We start from the raw sequence: 23248 nt of genomic DNA, 5'->3' as shown, positions 1-23248 counted from the left end.
CAATGGCTTTTATTTTTTTGTTTTTCGGAAGCGTCTCAGCAGTGGTCTCACGAAGCTCCTACCGGAATTCCTTATGAGAAGTGCGTGAGGTCGGCCATGTCACAATCTCGTGTGTGCTGGTACATCCTTAGCGCTACTTCTAAGTTATGTGATATACGTGCAACTTACTCTTTTCCTTATTTTTTCCTCTTTTTTTTGTTATAAACATTACATGAGCATGTTTGTTCAGTACACTTCAGCACTTCCACTCGGTGCCAAAATAGGAAACGCCAGAAATGAACTTGCACGCATCCAGGGCAAGTGCAGCAGGACAGAGGACAAGGTGACCCACGCTACACTCTTCCTAGATATATTGAAACGGATACCCTTTGATCCATTGTAAATCGGCTTAAGTACCCAATACGACCAACACGCCGAACACAGAAAACCCAGCAAAACATGCTTCCTTAAAATACCCCATTTTAGCAAGAGGGTAACCACAGCCATCCAAAGAACCATAAGAAGAGAAGGGCTAGACATACAACTAGCCCACTCCGGCCCCTCTCTGAGAAGACACCACGCAAAGAAACAAACAAGGAACAACAATCAATGCACACTAACAAACTGTCCCATCCGTGACACAGATTAGTGCCAACGGATAAATGTTGTGTATAGAATACAACATAACAAATGCAACAAGTTCTATGTGGGTAGCACAATAAGACCGTTACATGTCCGCATCAAAGAATATCAGAACACGAGAGCCTCCTCCTTCAGAAAACATCTAGACAGATGCCGGAATACCTACAAAAGCATAACAATCACAATTGAGGCCAATGAAAGAAATTTTGGTAACTTAAGAATTAAGGAAGCTATACTCATGCACAGACTAGGGCTCCAAATTAACAACAGGCTGGGGGTTGGTAATCAATATATTATTTAGTTACATTTGGATGCATGTAAGTTCCTTGTTGATAACATGCTCATATATTTACATTATTTACATTCGACGGATATTTGTCCTCATCTTGTTTGTTGTTAACACAATGTTTCGGCTGACATACCCTCCAGCCTTCTTCAGGTGTCTTGGGGAAATTTCTAAGGTATTTTTCGATGTTATTATTATTATTATCATCATCATTATTATTATTATTATTATTATTATTATTATTATTATTATTATTATCATTATTATTATTATTATTGTTCAGGTCACTGCTTGGAATTGAACTCGGAATCTTGGGGTTTGTAGACCGCGCTCTTAACCACTCCCCAAAAAATTTTCGGGCCTTGTGCCAAGAGTAGAAAAGAATAATTGTTATAATATTATTTAAGATTAAAATAAACGGATTCTTCTCTCCATATATATTACATACAAGCAGTTCTTACATCAATACCACCATCCAAACTGATTAACTTAACTCACTGACACCTTTACTCTCAACATTAATACATATAATAACAATCACGCTAGATACATTTCTGTATGTAACGCGATTGTTGCATTGATCTCCATAGTAATTACAGGCAATATATTAATTGAAGTGGTAGTAATGACAAGGGTAGTTGTAGAGGTGAAGGAAAGATCGTTGAAATTGGGGTGAATAGGTGTTTGGGTAATGGCGGTAGGAAGGACGAGTGCAGTAGCGTTGTTACGATAAGGGGCATGAACGATATTGGTGATGGTGATGGTGATGGTGGTAGTGTTAGTTTTGCAAGCGATGAAGATAAATGCACATGTGATGAAACAAATTGCAACATCTGTTGGCGTTCCCATTGAGCTTTAGACATTATATATATATATATATATATATATATATTATATATATATATATGTATGTATGTATGTATATATGTATGTATGTATGTATGTATATATATATATATATATATATATATAGATATATAGATATATACATATATACATATATATATACATATATATATATATATATATATATATATTATATATATATAATATATATATATATATATATATATACAGATAGATAGATACATATGTAAATATATGTATGTATGTATGAAACGTAATATTTTCATGAACGTCATAGTACTTATGCAACGCTTTGAGGCATATTACTTTCGTGTTGGAGCCTAGCTTTTGTTTAATTTCCTCTTCTTTTTTTTATATTTGATTACAATTAATATTTTTAAAAGCAATTCAACAAAGCTATTTTTCATATAATGGTATGTTGTTCCATCAATCCTCTCAAGTCTTGAAAAATTAGTAGCATTTATTCATTTATGTGTGGAGTTTTACCCCAACCTCTCAGTGTATTATTATGCTAAGCGTATTTCTTTCTTTTTTTTTAAAAAAAAAGCTATCTTCAGATCTTAGTGACTCTTGAGTTATTGTTTCCACTTTCACTTTGTGAGCCAGCAGCTACTTTTATTATGTTTGGCGGCCAACAAAAATATTGTTTTTTCATGCCAAGAAAAAAATCGAAGCCATTCAATTGTTACAATTGAAGAACTATTCAATAATTACTTAAAAGTATTTGCGAGGAGATGGCGCAATATCAGAGATATGAGCATAAAGGTTGTTCCCCACTTGAAAAAAAATTTCGTTGCTATTCATGAACAATACGTTCTGTAATTGTTTGTTCCTTGATTTCCTTGGTTTGCTGTTTCAAAGTATAGCATTACTTTGATTTTCTATAAAATGACTGTTGTCAAGCATTGGCCCAAAATACTTTCTATATGTTTAAAATTATTGTTACGACAATATTGTTTTCGTTTGTTTAAAATCGTTATTGCTGTAAAGATATTGTCTTCATTTGTTTAAAATTATTATTGTTACAATATTATTATGAATGATGTCATTCAGTAATTGAATAATTTAGATTGTTTTACTTCATGGTGGGGTCTCATACTCTCCTATCTTAAACAATAACGCAGTTATGAAAAGAAACAATTCCGAATGATCTGATACAATCACTCCATCCCTTTGGTAACATGCTATTTTATTTCTATTTCTCCATCTTTACAACCACCCCACACAAATACACACACACAGATACATATATACATATATATATATACATATATATATGAGGGAATTTTTTACTTTATATAATACATACACACATGAATACATACATATATATATATACATATAAGCATATATGTATATATATATATATAATATATATATATATATATATATACATATAAGCATATATGTTCCAAAAGACTGGAGGAATCGGGCTCCCATTAGGAGCCTGCAAAATTTGCAGTAGCACGGAATCGAATCAAGTTGTTTTAAATAATATATATATATGTGTGTGTGTGTGTGTGTGTGTGTGTATGTGTGTGTTGCGCGCGCGCGCGCGCGTGTGTGTATGTATGTGTGTGTGTGTGTGTGTGCACGTGTGTATAAAGTCGAAAACTACTCACTGGCCCGCAAAAAACCTTTGGCAGCTTGAAGTTTTGCTTTGAACGTCAGAAATTTAAAAATTGAAATTAATATTGTTTTAAGAAAAAGGAAATAGAAAGCATAAACAATGATTTAGGAATCTCAGTCTAATGTTTTATTTACATAGGTGAAGAACGTGAAAATCTTACTATAGCTGTATTAGGTTTTGAAATTGTGAAAGAAAACATTAATAACGCACTGTTTCACTTTTGAACGTTTAAAATGATGTTATTTCAATTTATTTAGGACGAAAATGCAATTATAAATGTAGATAAGAATATACTTACTCATTACAAATGAAAGTAGAATATATTTATATATGATTATTAGCTACAGAAGCAGTACCTATAACAAAAGGCAATCTTTAAACCCAATTTAATGTAGCTATATTGTTAGAACATATTATTTACCTTCAGAGGATCTCCCATATGGATGTTTGGTACATAGAATCACACATATTTAAAGGTATATAACGCAGTATTCAATGCTCTAACAATACATTCATGTTACGTTGGATATAATGATTGCCTCTTGGTATTAGTATTGCGGTGAGATTTGACTGGCATGCGGCTACTGGACGTCTACCACTGAAGAGACAGGACTTGTCGAAATTATGTGATCTGTCAGTTCCGGCGCCCATAGCAGATGATTCTCGTCTGCCAGCGATATACATAAGTGTAATTTATGCACCATGCGTCCATATGAAGGGTCCCCTCAAAGTAAATAATGCTCTATTCGGCGCTCTGACGATACATTACATTAAGCTGGATATAAAGATATTTATATATATCAAAATTAGTACTTTTCATATATGTAATTGTACATACACTAACAAATAAAGGAATAAATAAAACCCCAAAACCTCATAGGAAGCAACTAAACATCCCCTAACAACAATCCGTTTTTAATTTTGTAAAAAGTTTCTGTTTTTCAGATGCAATATTTATCAAGTTCAAAGCAGGATAATAGAAACTTCATTGGAAAAAATGACGTAATATTAAAGTGCAAAGGGGCTTTCATAAACCTATGTTCTAATAGTGCTAAATTAACTGATATTTCAATTTAACAATGTGAATTGCAATATATAAATATTAATACTACTTACATGAATATCTTTATTAGTATACATATATTCAATTTATCTTATTTATCTAAATTTTAGAGTGTAGACGACTATGAATATGTCCTGTAGAGTTAATTTGTACTCATTGTTACACATAAGTTTCAATTATATAAAATTATATGGAAAATCTATATGAAAATTATGGACTTGAAATTATAATATACTTAATAGTGTGTATAACCTTTATATTATATATACAAAGTAAGGACAGCTTTGGTTGTAACATTTTGTCTAATAAACTATATTATATTTTGTCTCAGAAGCCATATTAAAGACATTTTGTGTTCAAAACATACTATTCCCTCAGAATGATGTCAGCGAATAGGCCACTTTAATTTCAGTCTGCTTAGCTTCCGCAAAGAAGCAGCTAATGTTTTGTTTGATAAATTCCATATTCGAAATAAGGCTACGACTTAAATCGGAATTTCTAAGTCTGTGCGTCACTGAGAAGACAAAACAAGGCCGAAACAATGGGCTATAACAATCTGATGACATCATTCTGAGCGAGCTCTGTGTTTTAAGAAATAATGTCTTTTAACACAAGATTATTTTCTGAGACAAATTATTGCTGCCAATGCCGTATACGCATCATTATTTCAATCTAATACTATTTCAAGTGCGTGCTTTGATCAATCATTCATTTGATTTATTACAGATTATAAGAAATTATTTATCTAATGTTGATTGCATGCTATCAGCATTTAGCAAATGTTCCGTATTCATGGCTTCTATGCTGTACGTCGAGACGAATTTTTTTTTTTTGGAGCTTCTTGTATCTGCGCACTATCTGGAGACATTCCTCCTTCTGGATCTGGTTCATTCTGTTCTTACAATTTAGAGTCTATATCTGTGTAAAAGCTTAACGTATTTGCGATTCTATCATCCTTCATCACTGCGTCTATTTCAACTTTTCTATCATTTACTAACTAATTCTCAAACTCTTCTTTTTATGTAACGTCTGAGCTTCTTCGGGGAATTTAATATTTTGTTTGATGCTTTTCTTTTCAAACACATCTGCTACTTTTTATCTTTTATTTTGCACAGCAGCGAATGGCTGTGTGATCTATTAGATGAACAGCTGTGTAAATTTTAGATGAATTGAGTCAGCAGGTTTGTGCTGACTCAATTTAGACAAATTATCCCAACATAACAATATTTAAAAGTTTTCTTGTAATGAAAAATACAGAAGAAAATACATTAGAACTGTTCTTATTTGTATTAGGTCGTCAAGTATGAAATTTGTAGAAAAGAACAAAAGTTTGCAAATGCTTTATAAATACAAGGAATAGTTTTATTCATCAAAGTATGCACCCATATTGCCATTTCAGCTGTAGCTTGTCCAACAGTTAAAGCCTGGGAATCTAGAATCAATAAAATCTTGGAAGGCCTGCTTTACAGCATCGTCGGAATTAATTGTTTTTCCTATAAAAAAGTTATCCAAATTCTGGAAGAAGTGGTAGTCAGTGGGGGCAAGATCGGGTGAGTATGGTGGATGATGGAGAAGTCCCAACTCCAAATCCTGTAGATTTGCCAATGTCATTTTTGCGATGTGTGGTCTGGCGTTGTCTGGCAATAAAATAGGAGTGGATCTGTTGACTAATCAAAGCTGTTTTGTGTAAGTTTCTGCATCAATTGGTCCAGTTGGCTGCAGTATACTTCGGCCGTGATTGATGAGCAAGGTTTAATGAAATCATAGTGTAATACACCTGCGCCAGACCACCAAACACACCATCAGCTTCCTTTGATGAATTTTGATTTTTGGACTGTGTTTTGGTGGCTCGTCTTTGCCCATCCATTGTGCTGAACGCTTACTGTTGTTGTATTAGATCCATTTCTCATCACATGTTACAATTCGATTAAAAATGACTCATTGTTGTGACGAGAAAGTAGCATAATGCAGGCTTCCAAACGTTGTTCTTTCTGATTTTCATTGAGTTCATGTGGAACCCACTTATCCAAATTTTTCACGTTACTGATTTGAACTACGTGAGTCAGTACTGTTTGTTTGCTAACACCAAACAACAACGATAATTCACGGGCACATTGAGATGGATCTGACTCGACGGTGGCTTTCAGTTCGTTATTATCCACCTTTGTTTCTGGTCGACCGCGTTGCTCATTTGTGAGGTCAAAGTTACCAGAATGAAATTTTACAAACCAATTTGATACTGTCTGCTGTGTAATAACATTAGAACGAAATACTCCATTAATATTCCAAGCTGTCTGTGATGCTGTATTTCCAAGAAAAAAACCCATATTTCAAAACTGTACGAATTTCCAACTTATCCATCTTTAAATAAAAACAGCAAAAAACAATTTATAAATACTTTATAAAGTGCAAAATGAGTTAGAATGAAGAGATAGATGTGTCAGCTTTCTAACAAAAAATAAAGATTGTCAAAATATAATAATGGCTGAAAATGAGCAGCTGTAAAAGTTTACCATATACCTTACTAAAGATTTCATACTTGACGACCTAATACATAAATTTAGAATTAAGCTTACTTTTATGTTCCCTGACGACTAATAAACTATAATAAGAAGTAGTGAAATAGCTTCGTATATCTTCTCTTTGCAAAAGTATTTTCTCCTTTCCTTGCCCATTTCTGTGATGAAAGAATATAATGTAATTAATAAATATTTTACTACTTCGAATTGACGAGATTCGATGAAATAGCTATTTACGAATATCAAGGACGTTATAATTAAATGCAAACATTAAGGGCTTTATAAAAATTTCGAATTAGATTTATAATGATTGTATGATATATGACATTCTATAAGTTCGAATTTGCTCCACTAACGAAAAAATTGATATTGACTACAGCCAAGACGGTTGCAATAATCGATGAAGCAACAATTTCTTAATCTTTCTATTTCTCATTTCTCTCATCATCATGTGAGGTATATGAATAATCACCTATTGCCATTTTTATTCAAAAGAATCATATAATTTTGAAATCACATTTTCATTGTTTGGTTTCTCTCGTATATTCACACGAAAAACTGAAACCACGGCCGATGCTCCTCTTCATGCTAATTCGCGACCTTATAAACAATAACTCAGTAGCAGAATGTCATGAACTGAACCATCAATGAATACGGTTTACTTGAAAATTTCAATAACTTATTCAGAGCTTCGATTCAGCCATGTCGACCAACTTTAGACATCAATACTGCCAGCCACACCGACCACAATAACTTACCAATAACTCTACTTTCTGTACGAACATATGATTACACCACTACTACTATTTTGCATACTATCCCTATATACTTACCATACCTTTGTAGCTAGCGCATCGGTTGCTTTGAAGCGATTATAGGTAATTCATCTGTAGTAGTAGTTGAGTATATTTGTAGTAGCGGTTCACTTGAAAAATTTTAATAACAATACAAGAGCGGAAAATATAAAATGCCTTTTATATTAGACGTTTAAGAACCACCAGTATTGCTAAAAATAACAGTTTAATAATATTATTCATGAATATAACGAGCATCTTACACTGGAAATACTAAATACACACATAAACACGCACATACAAGAATTATGTAGTTACGAATATTTCAGTCCATCTGCGCGGCACTTTGGGCAAGCGTTTTCTACCTCGGCACTAAACCGATCAATGTCTTTTGAGGGAATGTAGTATTGTGACATTCTGAACTTTAAAATAAGATCCCACACACATTTAAGTACATACAGGCAAACACGTAAAAGATGGATAAACGCGCACACATACACACACACATATACACACAGAGACACACACAAAGATACACACATACGCACACGTACATGCACACACACATACACACACATACATGCACACACACATACACACACACATGCACACACACATATACAAACAAAGACACACACAGAAATACACACACAGACAGGCAGACACACACTCACACACACACACACAGACAGGCAGACACACACACACACACACACACACATATATATATATATGTTCCTACGCATATTTCAGCACTGGATGTTCCAAGTGCATTTGGATGTCTAACTGCAACAAATCATCCGGGGGACGCTTTAATGCATCCTTTTATGAATGCACTAAAATTTTTCCCTGATGATCCATAGTTGCTAGGCACCCGAATGCGCTTGGAATATCCAATGCTGAATTCCAAATAACTGCAATGGTGAAACGTACGTAAGAACTAAATATTTCTACTTGTATTTATCGTAATTTTCCACGATATATGCTCTATATCATAACTGATAACACTACTAAGAACAGTGTTCGACTAATCGCTATACTGGAAGCTGCCTGGATAATGATAATCAACGTGAAGGTCTGACTTTTACAGCAGTAGTAGTACATCTAACAGTACACACAAGACAACACTCCGTCGATTACGACGACGAGGGTCCCAGCTGATAGATCAACAGAACAGCTTTCTCGTGAAATTAACACAGACACGTGTACCTTCTCAGGGTGATTCAGCGTGACTCAAAGTGTGACAAGGCCGGCCCTTTGAAATACGAGTACTACTCATTCTTGCCAGCTGAAAGAACGTGGCATAAAGTGTCTTGCTCAAGGTCACGACGCGTCGCCGGGAAATGAACTCATGACCTTACGATCGTGAGCCGAATGCCCTAACCACTAAACCACGTTCCTTCACACACACACACACACACACATACACACACACACACACATATATATATAATTAATTACAGGTGAAGGCCGGTTTATAGGATTACCCTGAGTTTCACGCCATAAAGAGCACCTTTAAGACGTATCTTCAGACCCTAAGAACTGTTGACCTAGGTCTTCGGGTCTGAAGATACGCCTCAAAGGTAACCTTTATGGCGAGAAACCCAGGGTAACCCTACAAATTGGCATTCACCAGTAATTAATATAGACTTCTCTACTTCTTAGAGTGTTTTTCTCCGCCGGAGTTTTTAATGATTTTCTAAAAGAACGATATATATATATATATATATATATATATTAGAAAAACGAATAAAGACACTTGGCATACTAGAAATATATATATATATATATATGTATGTATACACACATACATATACATACATATGAATATGTACATATATATGTATATATATGTGTGTGTATGTATGTATGTATGTATGTATGTATGTATGTATGTATGTATGTATGTATGTGTGAATGTGTGTATTCCTTGATTAAAGTGGAACAGACTTTCCGTTTCTTATACACTCAAACAAATACATCTTCATCAACATTTTAAAGTACCTTTTCTATGTTGCAATAAGTTGGACAGGTCTGCAATACGACATACTTCTACTACGCTTGATTCTACATTATCTAATTCTTTGATCTGACCTCACTGTTTCTATTCATCTTTTTGCACTGTCAGATTCTATCACGAGATCTATTTCTCACGCATTTTCACCTAAAAAATTGATCATTTGTATTATGTGTTTAAAACTTAATAGTTGTCTTCCATGTACATATTAATCAATAGATGGCTGTGCTAACGTTTTAAAATTTCTTTGCAATCAAATTTTCTTTGGACATGATTAGAAAAACGAATAAAGACACTTGGCATTCTAGAAATCGTACCAGTTTGTTGACGTAAGATATATGCTACAACAAGGAATGTAGATGAATAATGAGGTCAGCAGAGTCTGTAATACTTTGCAAGTGCTTCTGTAGTTCAAATGTTTGAGTTCAAAACTCTAGTAATTAAAATCCATGCATCAAGGAAAGCATATTACTACAACCGGTGGAGGCGCAATGGCCCAGTGGTTAGGGCAGCGGTCATAGGATCGTGATTTCGATTCCCAGACCGGGCGTTGTGAGTGTTTATTGAGCGAAAACACCTAAAAGCTCCACGAGGCTCCGGCAGAGGATGGTGGTGATCCCTGCTGTAATCTTTCACTACAACTTTCTCTCACTCTTACTTCCTGTTTCTGTTGTACCTGTATTTCAAAGGGCCGGCCTTGTCACTCTCTGTGTCACGCTGAATATCCCCGAGAACTACGTTAAGGGTGAACGTGTCTGTGGAGTGCTCAGCCACTTACACGTTAATTTCACGAGTAGGCTGTTCCGTTGATTCGGATCAACTGGAACCCTCATCGTCGTAACCGACGGAGTGCTTCCATCATTACTACAACCGCATTAGCAACAACACCATCATTATAATTTCAAGATGCAATCTTTAATATTTGGTCCAGTTTAGTCAGTTATGTTCAACCTCACACTAGTCAATTGCATTTTTAGATAACAATGATTTTGAACTGAATTGGACTTGATTGCAATTATGGCTCATTAAATTTATCTTTTTCTGCCTGAATCAATTTTTTTTCTAATTAGTTTTAAATTTCCTGCAAAACATGCCTTCATATCAGTTTAGTATGCATCTCACAATAACTTTCACCGTTCAAATCTATGACAATGAATTTTATTTTAGGTACAAAGCCAACGATTTTGAGTGGATGGAAAGGGACTCAGTTGATACCATAGATCCCATGGCATCATTGATTTATGTTGTCAATGCTAAAGAAGATTAAAGACAAACTTGACCTCAGCTAGATTTGAACTAGGAACTGAGGCATGGAAAGAAATACGGTAAAGACGTTTTTATGAAGATCCAACAATTTTACCAATCTACCATCCTTTCTAACAAACCTTTAAATATTTACTTTACACATTAATTTAAAGTAAACATTAAACGAAAAGTGCAGTGGTTAGCTGAGATTACAATGTGGTTTCAATACCTTGTATAAACCTGTTACCTGACTGAAGTAACTTTTCATTTCATCTCCTTGATAATATAGAACTTTTGTATGTTAAGTAAAGAAACCAATATTAAATGTTTTAATCTCAAAGTTTCTTTCCGATAGTAGAGGATGCCATGAGGCCATAGACTTTGTTCTTTCTCCTGGAACTATGTAACTAAAAGAAAAAAAAAAACATTTACAAGACAATAAACAACAAAACCAACCATTCAATTTCGGCGAGGGAGCAACCTCCTGTATTTACATAACTTGCATTTGAAATTCCATGCAAGTGTTTGAATTTCTCATATTCTTGAATATTCTCTTATATTGGTTTTTAAATTTGCTGAATTTGTTTCTTATTCAGCTTATTCATCTAGTTGCTTTTCTTGGAAATTATCCGTCTTTCTTTTTTTATGTAACTCTCCTTTCATTTTGCTTCACAACCTTTTAAGCTTTGCAAACATTCAGATAGCTTCCAATGGTATTTTAGATAAAAGTTATTTTCCTTTTCTTTTGATTTCCCCTCATATTCTTCCTTATTTTAACTAAAAAAAAATGTGTCTTCCTAAGTTTAGTATTTACAGTTTTCTATTTCATGGTCATCAAAGATATTTTTAGTATTTTAATTTTCTTAGCTTTTACTGGATGAATGTCGGGAGTGAGGGTGCTGCTTATTTTTTCTTTCCTGTCTAAGTTTTTGTGTTTATTGTAGGTATATAGTATTTTGTTTACTATTTTATCGATTTCTTTTGCTGTGTCTCTTTTTTAGGCATTGTGCATATATAAATGTCTATAAATGTAAATGCATAAGTGTGTTTGTGCTAATAAATGTGTATTTGTGTTTAAATGTGAATATATGTATATGTAAGTGTGTGGAAACGGGGGTTGTTGCATTAGCATTTGTGAGTGATTACCATACAAAAAGCACTTTTTGTTTTTCTTTTTATATACAATGATTTAATTTAATTTCTGAATTGCAATCTAATATAAATTGTTTTTAAGCAATTCTCTGCTTGTTTGTTTATTTGATGTATTTTATTTTTATCTACCATTTATTTTTAATTTCAAGTGGAATAATTTCACAAAGAAATGATGATATAAAGAAACATTCAAAATATTAAGCATTGAATTTTCGAAATCTATAAAAAGTGAATTTATTTTAGGGAATGACTTGAGGGAGAAAACTGTTTTCTTAAAAAGAAAATAGATGATAAATAGTAAATATTATGAGTAAAACTTTCACCAAGACAGTGGTAAGATATCTTGGTGGTTCGTTGTGTTTAAATGTAAATGACAATCCAACTATCAGTTTATATCCCTTTTTAGATCTCTAAGAGGGAAAAATAAGAGAAGAGAATTATTAGTTGCTATTTTTAGAATAAGATATCCTAAAAACAGAATCATTTGTAATATATTTCTTAAGAATAAAGAATTTATTGGTAATTAATCTCCTTTCAACCATCTGTTATGGGATGAATGGGAATTACAGCACATGTTGCTCGGAGCAATCTTCTTTCCTTGAGAGCATATTCAATGCTATCAATTATACCTCAATGATTAGAAATCTCATATGTTTGCAATTGCAAGTCAATGAAATTACAGGTACAATAATTTTGCAACAGGACCTGGAAGCTCACAATATATATATATATGCCTGCCAGATATGGTTTAAAAGAACTGTGTGCTTAGATTGTAAGTGAAAAACTATTTTACATCTGTCATGCTAATAGCTTACAAGACTTAGTGAGTAAATATGGACTACTTCTCAGCTCAGACCTTATGAAAGCAAAGTAACTAGAGGAAGAAGGAGAGGGAAAGTTCAGGGAGCTACTTCCTCTGCTGGTAACGAAAGATTCAACTCTAAGTATAAGGGGGCACTCTGTGAGGCCTGTGTACAATATGCAATTTTGCATGGTAGTAACATGTGGGTTTTAAATGCAGAAAATTTGAAAAGGTCAGAAAGAAATAACGTGAGCATGCTCCACGGAATATATAATCTTAGTACGTATAAATGTAGGAGCACAAATGATTTGAGAGGAAATCAATATAAGATACAGAATGAAAGAGAGAAAACGATATTGTTTGGGGCAATTGATATGGATGGAGGGTGCATTAACAGTATACAGAAGTGTTGAACACTTCTTTATATTATTGATAGCCTCCATACTTATCATTATTGATAACCTCCATACATATCTTATGAAACCTGCAGAAAAAGAAGACCAGGTAAACATGAAATGAAATGGTGAAGCATGATCTCAAGAAGCTGAAACTTGCAAAGAAGGAGACAATGAACTTGCAACATTGTAAAGTAAAACAAAATGTGTATGTAAATGGAGACCGACGTTGGATCTTTATTCATATCACCACTTGCAACCAAGCACCTATACTGCTATCCCCTCTCTCTTGTGTCACTCATCGTTGACATTCACCATTCTCCCCTAATATCACAATTCTGTTGCTATCATTGATCATCGCCTATCTTTGTTGCCACACTTCAGTCCTTCTAACTTTCTCTTAGACAACCACCTTCACATCCATTAGTCTATCTTCATTAATATTCTCTCTTCTTTCACCCTCTTACTAAGTTCTCTCTCTGCTATCCCCCTCGCTTCTATTCACATCATGATTGTGTTTGCTTAGAAGAAAAATGAAGAAAATGTACAGTATAAAAACCTTTTTAGAATTACTGGGGTAAGTGAAACTCTCCAGTGCCGGTGTTACAATAAATTGAGCCAGTACGCCGTTAAGTGGTTGTCAGATGAATGGAGACAGTGTTTGAGGTTTCATAAATACGTATCCGGACTGTTGCCATAGTAACGAAGCCAAAATACGCAGAGTGAAGCTGCTTAACCTCTGCTGTGCACGCACCCTAAATTTTAACGTTCTGGCTCACCTCCGTTGTTTACAGCTATACTTGAAAGTAATGTGCGTAACATACGATCGTCGCATTGACCATGACAGAAAAAGTTGTAATGGCGATACCTGCTCAGAAGTCTAAGCAAAGTTGCAGGAGAGTATGAGTTGCACACAAGTGTACGAGTGGTTCAGACGTTTCCAAGATGGCCGAAAAAATATCGATAGTGACGAACGTTCTGGGAGACCCGCAACCACCAGAACTGAGAAAAACATCGCAGATATACATGCAGCTGTGAGGGGAAATCGTCAAATCACCATATGTGAGTTATCAGAGGATGTGCAGATACGGTTCAGTTCAGTCCATTATCATTAAAGATTTGGGTATGAGACGCGTGTCTGCCAAGTTACGAATGGTATAAAAATGTTTTTAATATTTTGTATATCGTAAGTCTGTGAGATGGCAGAATCGATAGCACGACGGGCAAAATTCTTTATAGCATTTCGTCCATTTTTACGTTCTTAGTTCAAACTCCGCCAAGGTCGACTTTGTCTTTTATCGTTTCGGGGCCGATAAAGTAAGTACCAGTTGAGTCCTGGGGTCAATATAATCGACTTACTCCTTCCCCGAATTTACTGGACTTGTACCAAAATTTGAAATCACTATTTTGTATATTGTACAAGTATAGCTAGCTTATTGTACATAAACTTTAACAAACTTTTATTTGAACCCCGAAGGGTCACATGTACCTCGACTGAGAACCACTGGTCTAAATGGATGCTCTTTCTATGATTTCCTCGCATGTTATCAAGTTTACCATCAATTTTTCCAACTTATCTTATCCTCATCTTCAGGATGTAAAGTGGTTCTGGCTTCTTTACTACTCTTTTATAGTCGGTGCTTATATTTATATAGATTTTCCCATCAGAACTTGACCGTTACTTTTTTAGGATTATGTGTCATTGGAATCACTATCGTGATGTATGTTGTCTGTTAACTGTCCCCTTGTGTTGCAATATCAGCATTGCTTCCACAATCAGTATTATTTTTCTATGTTGAATTCTGTAATATATGGAAATATTAAGGATGCGAACTGGTAGAATCGTTATCAAGGCAGGCAAAGTGCTTAGCGGCATTTCGTTCGGCTTTACGTGCTGAGTTCAAATTTTGCCGAGGACGACTTTGCCTTTCATCCTTTCGGAATCAATAAAATAAGCACTAGCTGAACACTGGGGTCGATATAATCGACCACCCCTCCCCCAAAATTGCTGGCCTTGTTAAAAAATTTGAAACCAATATATAGAAGTATTTACGATAAATGTTTTTTTTTCCCACATAGGTGTGTCTTATAGTGTATGGCATAGTGTTTGCAATTGCTCATTGTTTTATATTCGTAGTGAGACTACGAGAGTGAACTGTACTTGTTTGACTAACGTGGAAAGTTTGAAGTTTGAAGCTTACACCTTAACAGTCAAATCTGTAAATTACATTGAATATTCAGTCTTATCTCAGGTTTACATGCATGCGCTGTTATCAATAAGAATGTTTATGATTCCAATGCTTTTGTAATACATTACTAGTGTAAGCTAATGCCCTTGTCTTACGCATTTTGTATTTCGTTTTATGACATTTACTATCTTGTGTTTTGTACCTACTATGCATTTCACATGATTCATTTTGTTGTTTAATATATATATTTGTTTACTACCCACAAGGGGCTAAACATAGAGGGGACAAACAAGGACAGACAAAGGGATTAAGTCGTTTACATCGACCCAGTGTGAAACTGGTACTTTATTTATCGACCCCGAGAGGATGAAAGGCAAAGTCGACCTCGACGGAATTTGAACTCAGAACGTAACGACAGACGAAATATCGCTAAGCATTTCGCCCGGCGCGCTAACGTTTCAGCCAGCTCGCCGCCCAATATTGTTGTTTAATATATACTAGCACTATTACACGGCAATGCCCAGTCATAGTGCTAGTGCATGCATATTCAGCTGCGCGCGTGCGCACATACACGCGAGTACTGTCCAAATCTCCGGCCAATCACATACAGCTAGCTGGCATTCAATTGGCGTATCAGGTTTCGGGCATTTTGATTGGGTTTTGGATGGATAGAAAATTCACAAAAAAGTCACTTCTACTGACTTTTTAATGACTTTGCGGGGCGACTTGGGAAATGTAAAGATGTGCACGACCACCCGTGGACGGTTTTGAATGACCATAGAAAGTGCGAGCCCTCTAACTGAAAAAAATGTGGATTTGTATAAAGGATACACACACACAGAGACAGACATTTTGCCGTTTATATATATAGAGATATTAGTAGGGGTGTTGACCAATGGATGTATTTGACGCATTACACTTTTGTATAAGTAGATATTCCAGCTTGAATATCTGATGGTCTTTAATTTTCTTGATTTCATCATGTAGTGTTGCATTTGTGAAACAGAGTCTAAGTACTTTGTAAGTAATGGTTTTTTTCCACAGAGATTTTGTAATTATGTGGACAGTTACTATCTTCATGTAGGTATATGCATATCTCACACCTTGTGGTTTCTGCTTTGTGTAAACTGGAAAAATGTATCTATCTATCGTTTCTAATCTTAATTTTAATGTCTAGAAATAGAGTTTTATTAGCATTGTTTCAGATGCTAAATTTCAGTGCTGAGTTGTTCTCACATTATACATCTCAACGTTTTTTTTTACGATTTCATTATATCACCTACTTACATAATATATATTACGTTTGTGCCTAATGCTATTCCCTTTTCTATTTTAGCTAAGTAGAATGTAGTGAACATAGGTCCTAGAGGAGAACCCATAGCTACTCCATTTATTTGTTTATGGGCAGCGATACAATAATTCAGTTGTACAGGTTATTAGTATCTTTTTAATAACTTCGCTGGTATCATGGGTGCGTTTATATCTGGGTTAGTATATACGTCATCTAATATAGTTTCGACTGCTTCTACCGAATGACCAATGGCGAAAAGGCTTTCTACATTTAGGGTGGCAATAGTAATTATTTCGTTTGTTTCTTCTAAAATATCTGGAAATTATTCTGATAACTTGATATAGTAATTCACTGGTGTGTATTAATAATGTAATTTATTTTCTTTTTGATGTTTATTTAAAATGTTTTGAGTCGGAGACGGTTGTTTTGTTTGTATATATTTACGGTAAAATTTATATGAGACGGGATGAATTCTTAGATGTGGGGAAAATGTAGGGATCTCCTTTGGTAGCTCTTATCACTGTAAAAATATCTATATGAACACGCACGCACACGCGCGCACAAACACGCATACTTGCACGCGCACACACTACACACACATACGTACAGCTGTAGAGAGGTTACGTGCTTCCAACCATTTGAATCTGACAAGTCGCATATAGAGCTTAGCCCCTAATTGGTATGAAACTAATGGTCACTCTCTGGCCTGCCTTAACAAACAACCTTCTACATGCATACATACATAGATACATGGTGGCTGCCCCCTCGTTATCGAGTATGGCCATTGCACGAAGCTTAATCAATGTTGTTATCGTGCAATGCCTGTGCAAGAAGATGTTTTTAAAGTGAGGAAAGGCTGTGCACTGAGTCAATCCCACTCACTAAGCAACAGCAGCCATAATCCGAAAAGAAGAACAAGTCAACATCATCGGTGACCACTGAGCCGCAGGTTTTATGTCGGAGTTATCCCAGTTACCTGAGTTACCTTCTGCTAGAAGGATGCCCTAACAAAGGCTAGGAGTCCTTCACTCCCAATGGTTTAACCGCGAGATCGGGTATTCAGTCCGATCATTTCTATGTCCCGCGCATGATACAGCCTTAAGGCATTTATTGGATGGCCGTTGACTCTCAAGAGTTCCTCCGCCCTTAGACGGGTTTTGTTTTCATCCCGCAGGGTGACCAATAAACACCCTCCTCACCAAGCAAGCTTGGTGGGGTTGCCGGTTTAGTCGCCAACGACCCGACCATGCAACAGGTTGTACTGGGTTACATGTTACCAGTAGCATTCGAAAGTGATCTGACATAGATACATACATACACACATACATACATACACACAAACATACATACATGCACATAGACATACATATATATTTAATTTGCCTTCCATCCTTTCGGGGTCGATAAATTAAGTACCAGTTACGCACTGGGGTTGATGTAATCGACTTAATCCCTTTGTCCTTGTTTGTCCCCTCTGCGTTTAGCCTCTTGTGGGCAATAAATATAATTAGATTGTTTTTAATACCCCCTCACTGACACCAGTTAATATAGCAAGCGGAGACTCATGTAAGTGAGGTGGGGGTGGTGCGCAATGATGCCGTCAAGAGGTAGGCCCCGAAACGGCGCGCATTCTCTCCTGATGGCCACATACACTAGTTGACTTCTGGTATGCGGAATCTTTAGACAGATAGCACTTGCCGGTGCAAATTATTTGAAAACGTGTATTTTCTGCTTGTAAGGCACATTCCTAACACGTCAGCTGAGTTTAATTCGTCCTAGTCGAAAGACGCCTGTTTGTGATGTCCTGTTATTGTTGTTATTATTATTATTGTTTTTATGTATTATTATTATTGTTTTTACGTATTATTTTTGTATTCATATTCGTGTAACATCGTCCGCTTTTCTGTCCTTGTTTTGTATACATTCGAAGCTTTCTTCCAAGGAATCTAAAGCGCTTAGCTTAGTTTTTCCTTGGGGCTGGCCAGATTGGAGCAATCTCAAGATTAATCAGCCGAAATTGCGAGGATGATCCGGTTCTTGACTGAAGATTGAAGGCTTCAAATGTCCCGTCCGTGTTTTTTGTATCGTCTTCTAAATGTTTTGCCTTCTTGTCCCAGTTTGTATTCTTTATACATACATATATATGTATATATATATTGGTAAAAACGGTAAGATAACAAAAGAAAGAAAGATACCTCAATATTATGTAAATAGAGGAAATTTATCTGTAAATTAATATGTGACAATTATTCAATAGCCAAGATAAAACTCTGAGTTCCGGATGCCAAAGTGGAAATCCACAACACTATCTCTTCGGTTATCTGGCCATCTGAAAACGCTATTTTCAGATGGCATTTTTCAGATGGCCAGATAACCGATGAGATGGTGTTGCGGATTTCCACTTCGACATCCGGAACTCAGAGTTTTATCTTGGCTATTGAATAGTTGTCACATATTAATTTACATATATATATATATATATATATATATATAAATATATATATACGTATGTATATATATGCGTGTATATGTATATATGTATGTACTTATATATGTTTGAACTTATATACGAGCATAAATCAGAAGATATACGCACACTTCTTTCCGTAATTTATCAAAACAAAAGCAGGGGTTGAACAATTACATCATTTTCCACATAGTCTCTTTTTATTTTCGATGCACTTCTTCCACAGGTCTACAACTTTGCTTATTCCATCGAAGAAGAAGGACTTTCGACTGATCACGCAGCCAATTTATGCACTGCTTCCTACGCTTCTTCATCCGTAGCAAATCGGCGACCTCGTAAAGTATGTTTGAGCGATCCAAAGAGGTGATAGTCAGAAGGGTCGTGCATTGTCGTGCAACAGTAACACTTGCGTCAGCATTTGGCACGAATTGCTGGGTCGTGAATCGGAAGGGTCGTGCATTGTAGTGCAGCAATAACACTTACGTCAGCATTTGGTACGAATTGCTGGTTGCAGATTGCTAGCAGGCACTGCATTGTAGCTAAGCTGGTCACAGTAATTCCTTTTTCTCGGAGATTCCGTTCAATACACTATTTTATATTGGAAGCACTCCGTCGGTTACGACGACGAGGGTTCCGGTTGATCCGAATCAACGGAACAGCCTGCTCGTGAAATTAACGTGTAAGTGGCTGAGCACTCCACAGACACGTGCACCCTTAACGTAGTTCTCGGGGATATTCAGCGTGACACAGAGAGTGACAAGGCCGGCCCTTTGAAATTCAGGTACAACAGAAACAGGAAGTAAGAGTGAGAGAAAGTTGTGGTGAAAGAGTACAGCAGGGATCACCATCATCCCCTGCGGGAGCCTCGTGGAGCTTTAGGTGTTTTCACTCAATAAACACTCACAACGCCCAGTCTGGGAATCGAAACCGCGATCCTATGACCGCGAGTCCGCTGCCCTAACCACTGGGCCATTGCGCCTCCAATACGCTATGCATATTAGATTGTAAACTTACTTTAAGCAATATGCATAAATTGTACTTAAATTTTTTTTTTTTGAGGAAGTTATAAATTAAAATGATTTTTGATCAAGCTTTTAATGCTAGCTATATTTCTAAAAGTGGAGACACGTGGCTTAGTGGTTAGGGTGTCAACATCATGATCGTAACATTGTGGTTTCGATTCCTGGACAAGGTGACGTGTTGTGTTCTTGAGCAAAACACTTCATTTCACGTTACTCCAGTCCACTCAGCTGGCAAAAATGCGATGGAGTGGCGTCCTGTCCAGCTGGGGACACACATACACCATTGAAACCGGGAAACCGGGCCCATGAGCCTGGCTAGGCTTTAAAAGGGCGCATTTATTTTATTTATTATATTTCTAAAAACAAACAACCACGTAAAATCATGCATTTAAATTCCAAACATATATGTGTCTGTATGTATGTGTAGACACACATACACGCATAAATAATTTAGCACGTAGACTAATGAAAAAATAAAATTTTCCAGTGTTTTATTTTAGTTAATTTAACAAGTGGAGTTAAAACCTTCCAAGCTAATTTCCTTGATTTTTTCCCATTGGACTGATTACTGATTTTATTCCTTTATTTTTAGCTTTGGTTTAATCACACTGTTTTAATTCACTAATTGATTGTTTTTTAATCGTTTTAGTTTTTAATATATTTTGCAGTTCCGGCAGCCGGGGGTGTTTGTCTCCCCTTCGTAAGGGAAAAACTGTGTCAAAGCTATCAGGAGGCGTTCGATGCCTCCTAGGGCTATACAGCGGTGGTGTACCCCCTACTGTCACGTTCTTGTTAGATTGACAGTATACAACCATTCTATCGCCCCACCACCGTACATGTCTCTACGAGAGATTTAGAAATTCAATATTTCTTATATATTTTTCTGTTTTCCTTTTCCTTTCAAACTCTGTGCATTTCCACTCCTGTACCAAATATTTTGAATTTGTTTTCTGACCTTTGGGCGTATATATAAAGTTGCTGTTACCAAGAATTTAACAATGATAGCTTACTATTTGAGTGTGGAGGCGCAATGGCCCAGTGGTTAGGGCAGCGGACTCGCGGTCATAGGATCGCGGTTTCGATTCCCAGACCGGGCGTTGTGAGTGTTTATTGAGCGAAAACACCTAAAAGTTCCACGAGGCTCCGGCAGGGGATGGTGGTGATTCCTGCTGTACTCTTTCACCACAACTTACTCTTACTTCCTGTTTCTGTTGTACCTGTATTTCAAAGGGCCGGCCTTGTCACTCTCTGTATCACGCTGAATATCCCCGAGAACTACGTTAATTTCACGAGCAGGCTGTTCCGTTGATCGGATCAACCGGAACCCTCGTCGTCGTAACCGACGGAGTGCTTCCATCACTATTTGAGTACAACTTCTGATTTAAAGAATCTTTTCACCTGCTTTCTTATTTAAAGTGAAATGCTTATCTTTCTGATTGAGTAAGCCGTTGGGGGAAATATGGTGACTGAGTTAAGAAGAAATTCCTAATAAATTTGACACTAATTTAGCATTAAGTTTCTCTATCAGTAAATTTGATTTAAAATATAAACTAACTTATCAAGTATAGTGGTTTACCTTTAGCAAAATACGTCTGAAGTTGTCACAACAAGAACTGAACTTCACTTGTACTTCTTGGCATTAAACTGAACTACATATCATCTACACTAATTCTTATCATAATTGAGTATTGAATTTATCAGTAACTTTTATGACCTAGACTAGTAATGTTATACCTTTGGAATTACTTTTCCCTAAGCCTTTTTCTTTACCCTTCAGTTGGCTACAGTGTTGCTACGAAAGTCATTGGGTAAAACATTTTCCGGTAAAACTTGCATGACCATACAGATAGCTAGACCGTATCCTACGCCACCAGATACCTTAAGCATTTCAGTAGAAATACATGATAGTCCAGTGGTTTCCTGTACTTTTCATAAGTTTAATTTCTTTACTTGTTATACTGCGGTCAACTGGAATAGCGGGTTCCTCTGCTCCACGTTGGTAAAAACCTCTTTCTCCCGAGCATTCTTCTCACTTAATAGTCTTTAATAGTATCACTTCCATTCGTCTTTCTTTTCAACAGAAATTGATACATGGCCGTACGGCTACCTTTTCCATCGAGCTCAGAATCCACAGCGTCCTTTAGACAGATTGTGTTATGAGAGATCTGTAATCTATGAAGATCTTTGAGACCGGATACATTCTGTTGACGCCAATTTCTGGTTCTATCGAATGTTTTCTTCCTGTGTCTAGCAGTAGGTTCATGGCCACTACTAATAAGTTCACGGATAATGCTTACCCCGCCCTAATGCCATTTATCAAACTCTGCCATCTGGTAGTGAAATTTCCTGCTGTGAATCCCATTTTCAGTGGCTCCATGTGCAACATTGCGTGCTTGATCTACTGCTGTTAGTACTTGATGGTGCTGCAATATATTATAAATTAACTGGTGGGGCACATTCGAGTTGGCTTTAGCGAAATCTAATGTTACAACTGAGAATGTGGTGTTATTCGTCTTTGCCTTCTTGATAAGGTGACTGATTGCCGATCTATGTTCAAGGCATCCACAGTAGATTGTGAGCCCACTCCCGTACTGAGTACTCGTGACGATGTCCTTACTCGGTGGCCAAACATCAAATAGTCCTGAGGCAGATCCTGTCAGACATTTTGCCACTAATGCCCTCACTTCGTTGAAAGTAAAGCCTGCCATATTGAAAGTGGGGTGACGTTTGAATGTTGGCAATAGGAAGCAACAGTCTCCCAATGGAATAATTTTTCTGGGACCATCTAACACTGCTACTACTCTTCTCGCCACGACTTCCTAAAAAGATATCAAAAGATATACTTTTAGATTTTCCTGTAAGGTCAGGTACGAATAGGAAGGAGTTGT

General features: G+C 36.1%; 1 long non-coding RNA gene across 1 annotated transcript; it reads left to right on the top strand.

Moving 5' to 3' along the window:
• On the top strand, nucleotides 1–23248 carry LOC118761990. The gene is made up of 3 exons (XR_004997780.1): nucleotides 1–98; nucleotides 15574–15579; nucleotides 23238–23248. It is a non-coding gene; the product is annotated as an uncharacterized LOC118761990 (long non-coding RNA).

The sequence above is a fragment of the Octopus sinensis genome, unplaced genomic scaffold (assembly GCF_006345805.1).
Source record: "Octopus sinensis unplaced genomic scaffold, ASM634580v1 Contig18962_ERROPOS340861, whole genome shotgun sequence".
NCBI classification, from domain to species: domain Eukaryota; kingdom Metazoa; phylum Mollusca; class Cephalopoda; order Octopoda; family Octopodidae; genus Octopus; species Octopus sinensis.
Note: the sequence above shows the minus strand (reverse complement) of the source record. Positions and strands in the feature narration are given on the sequence as shown.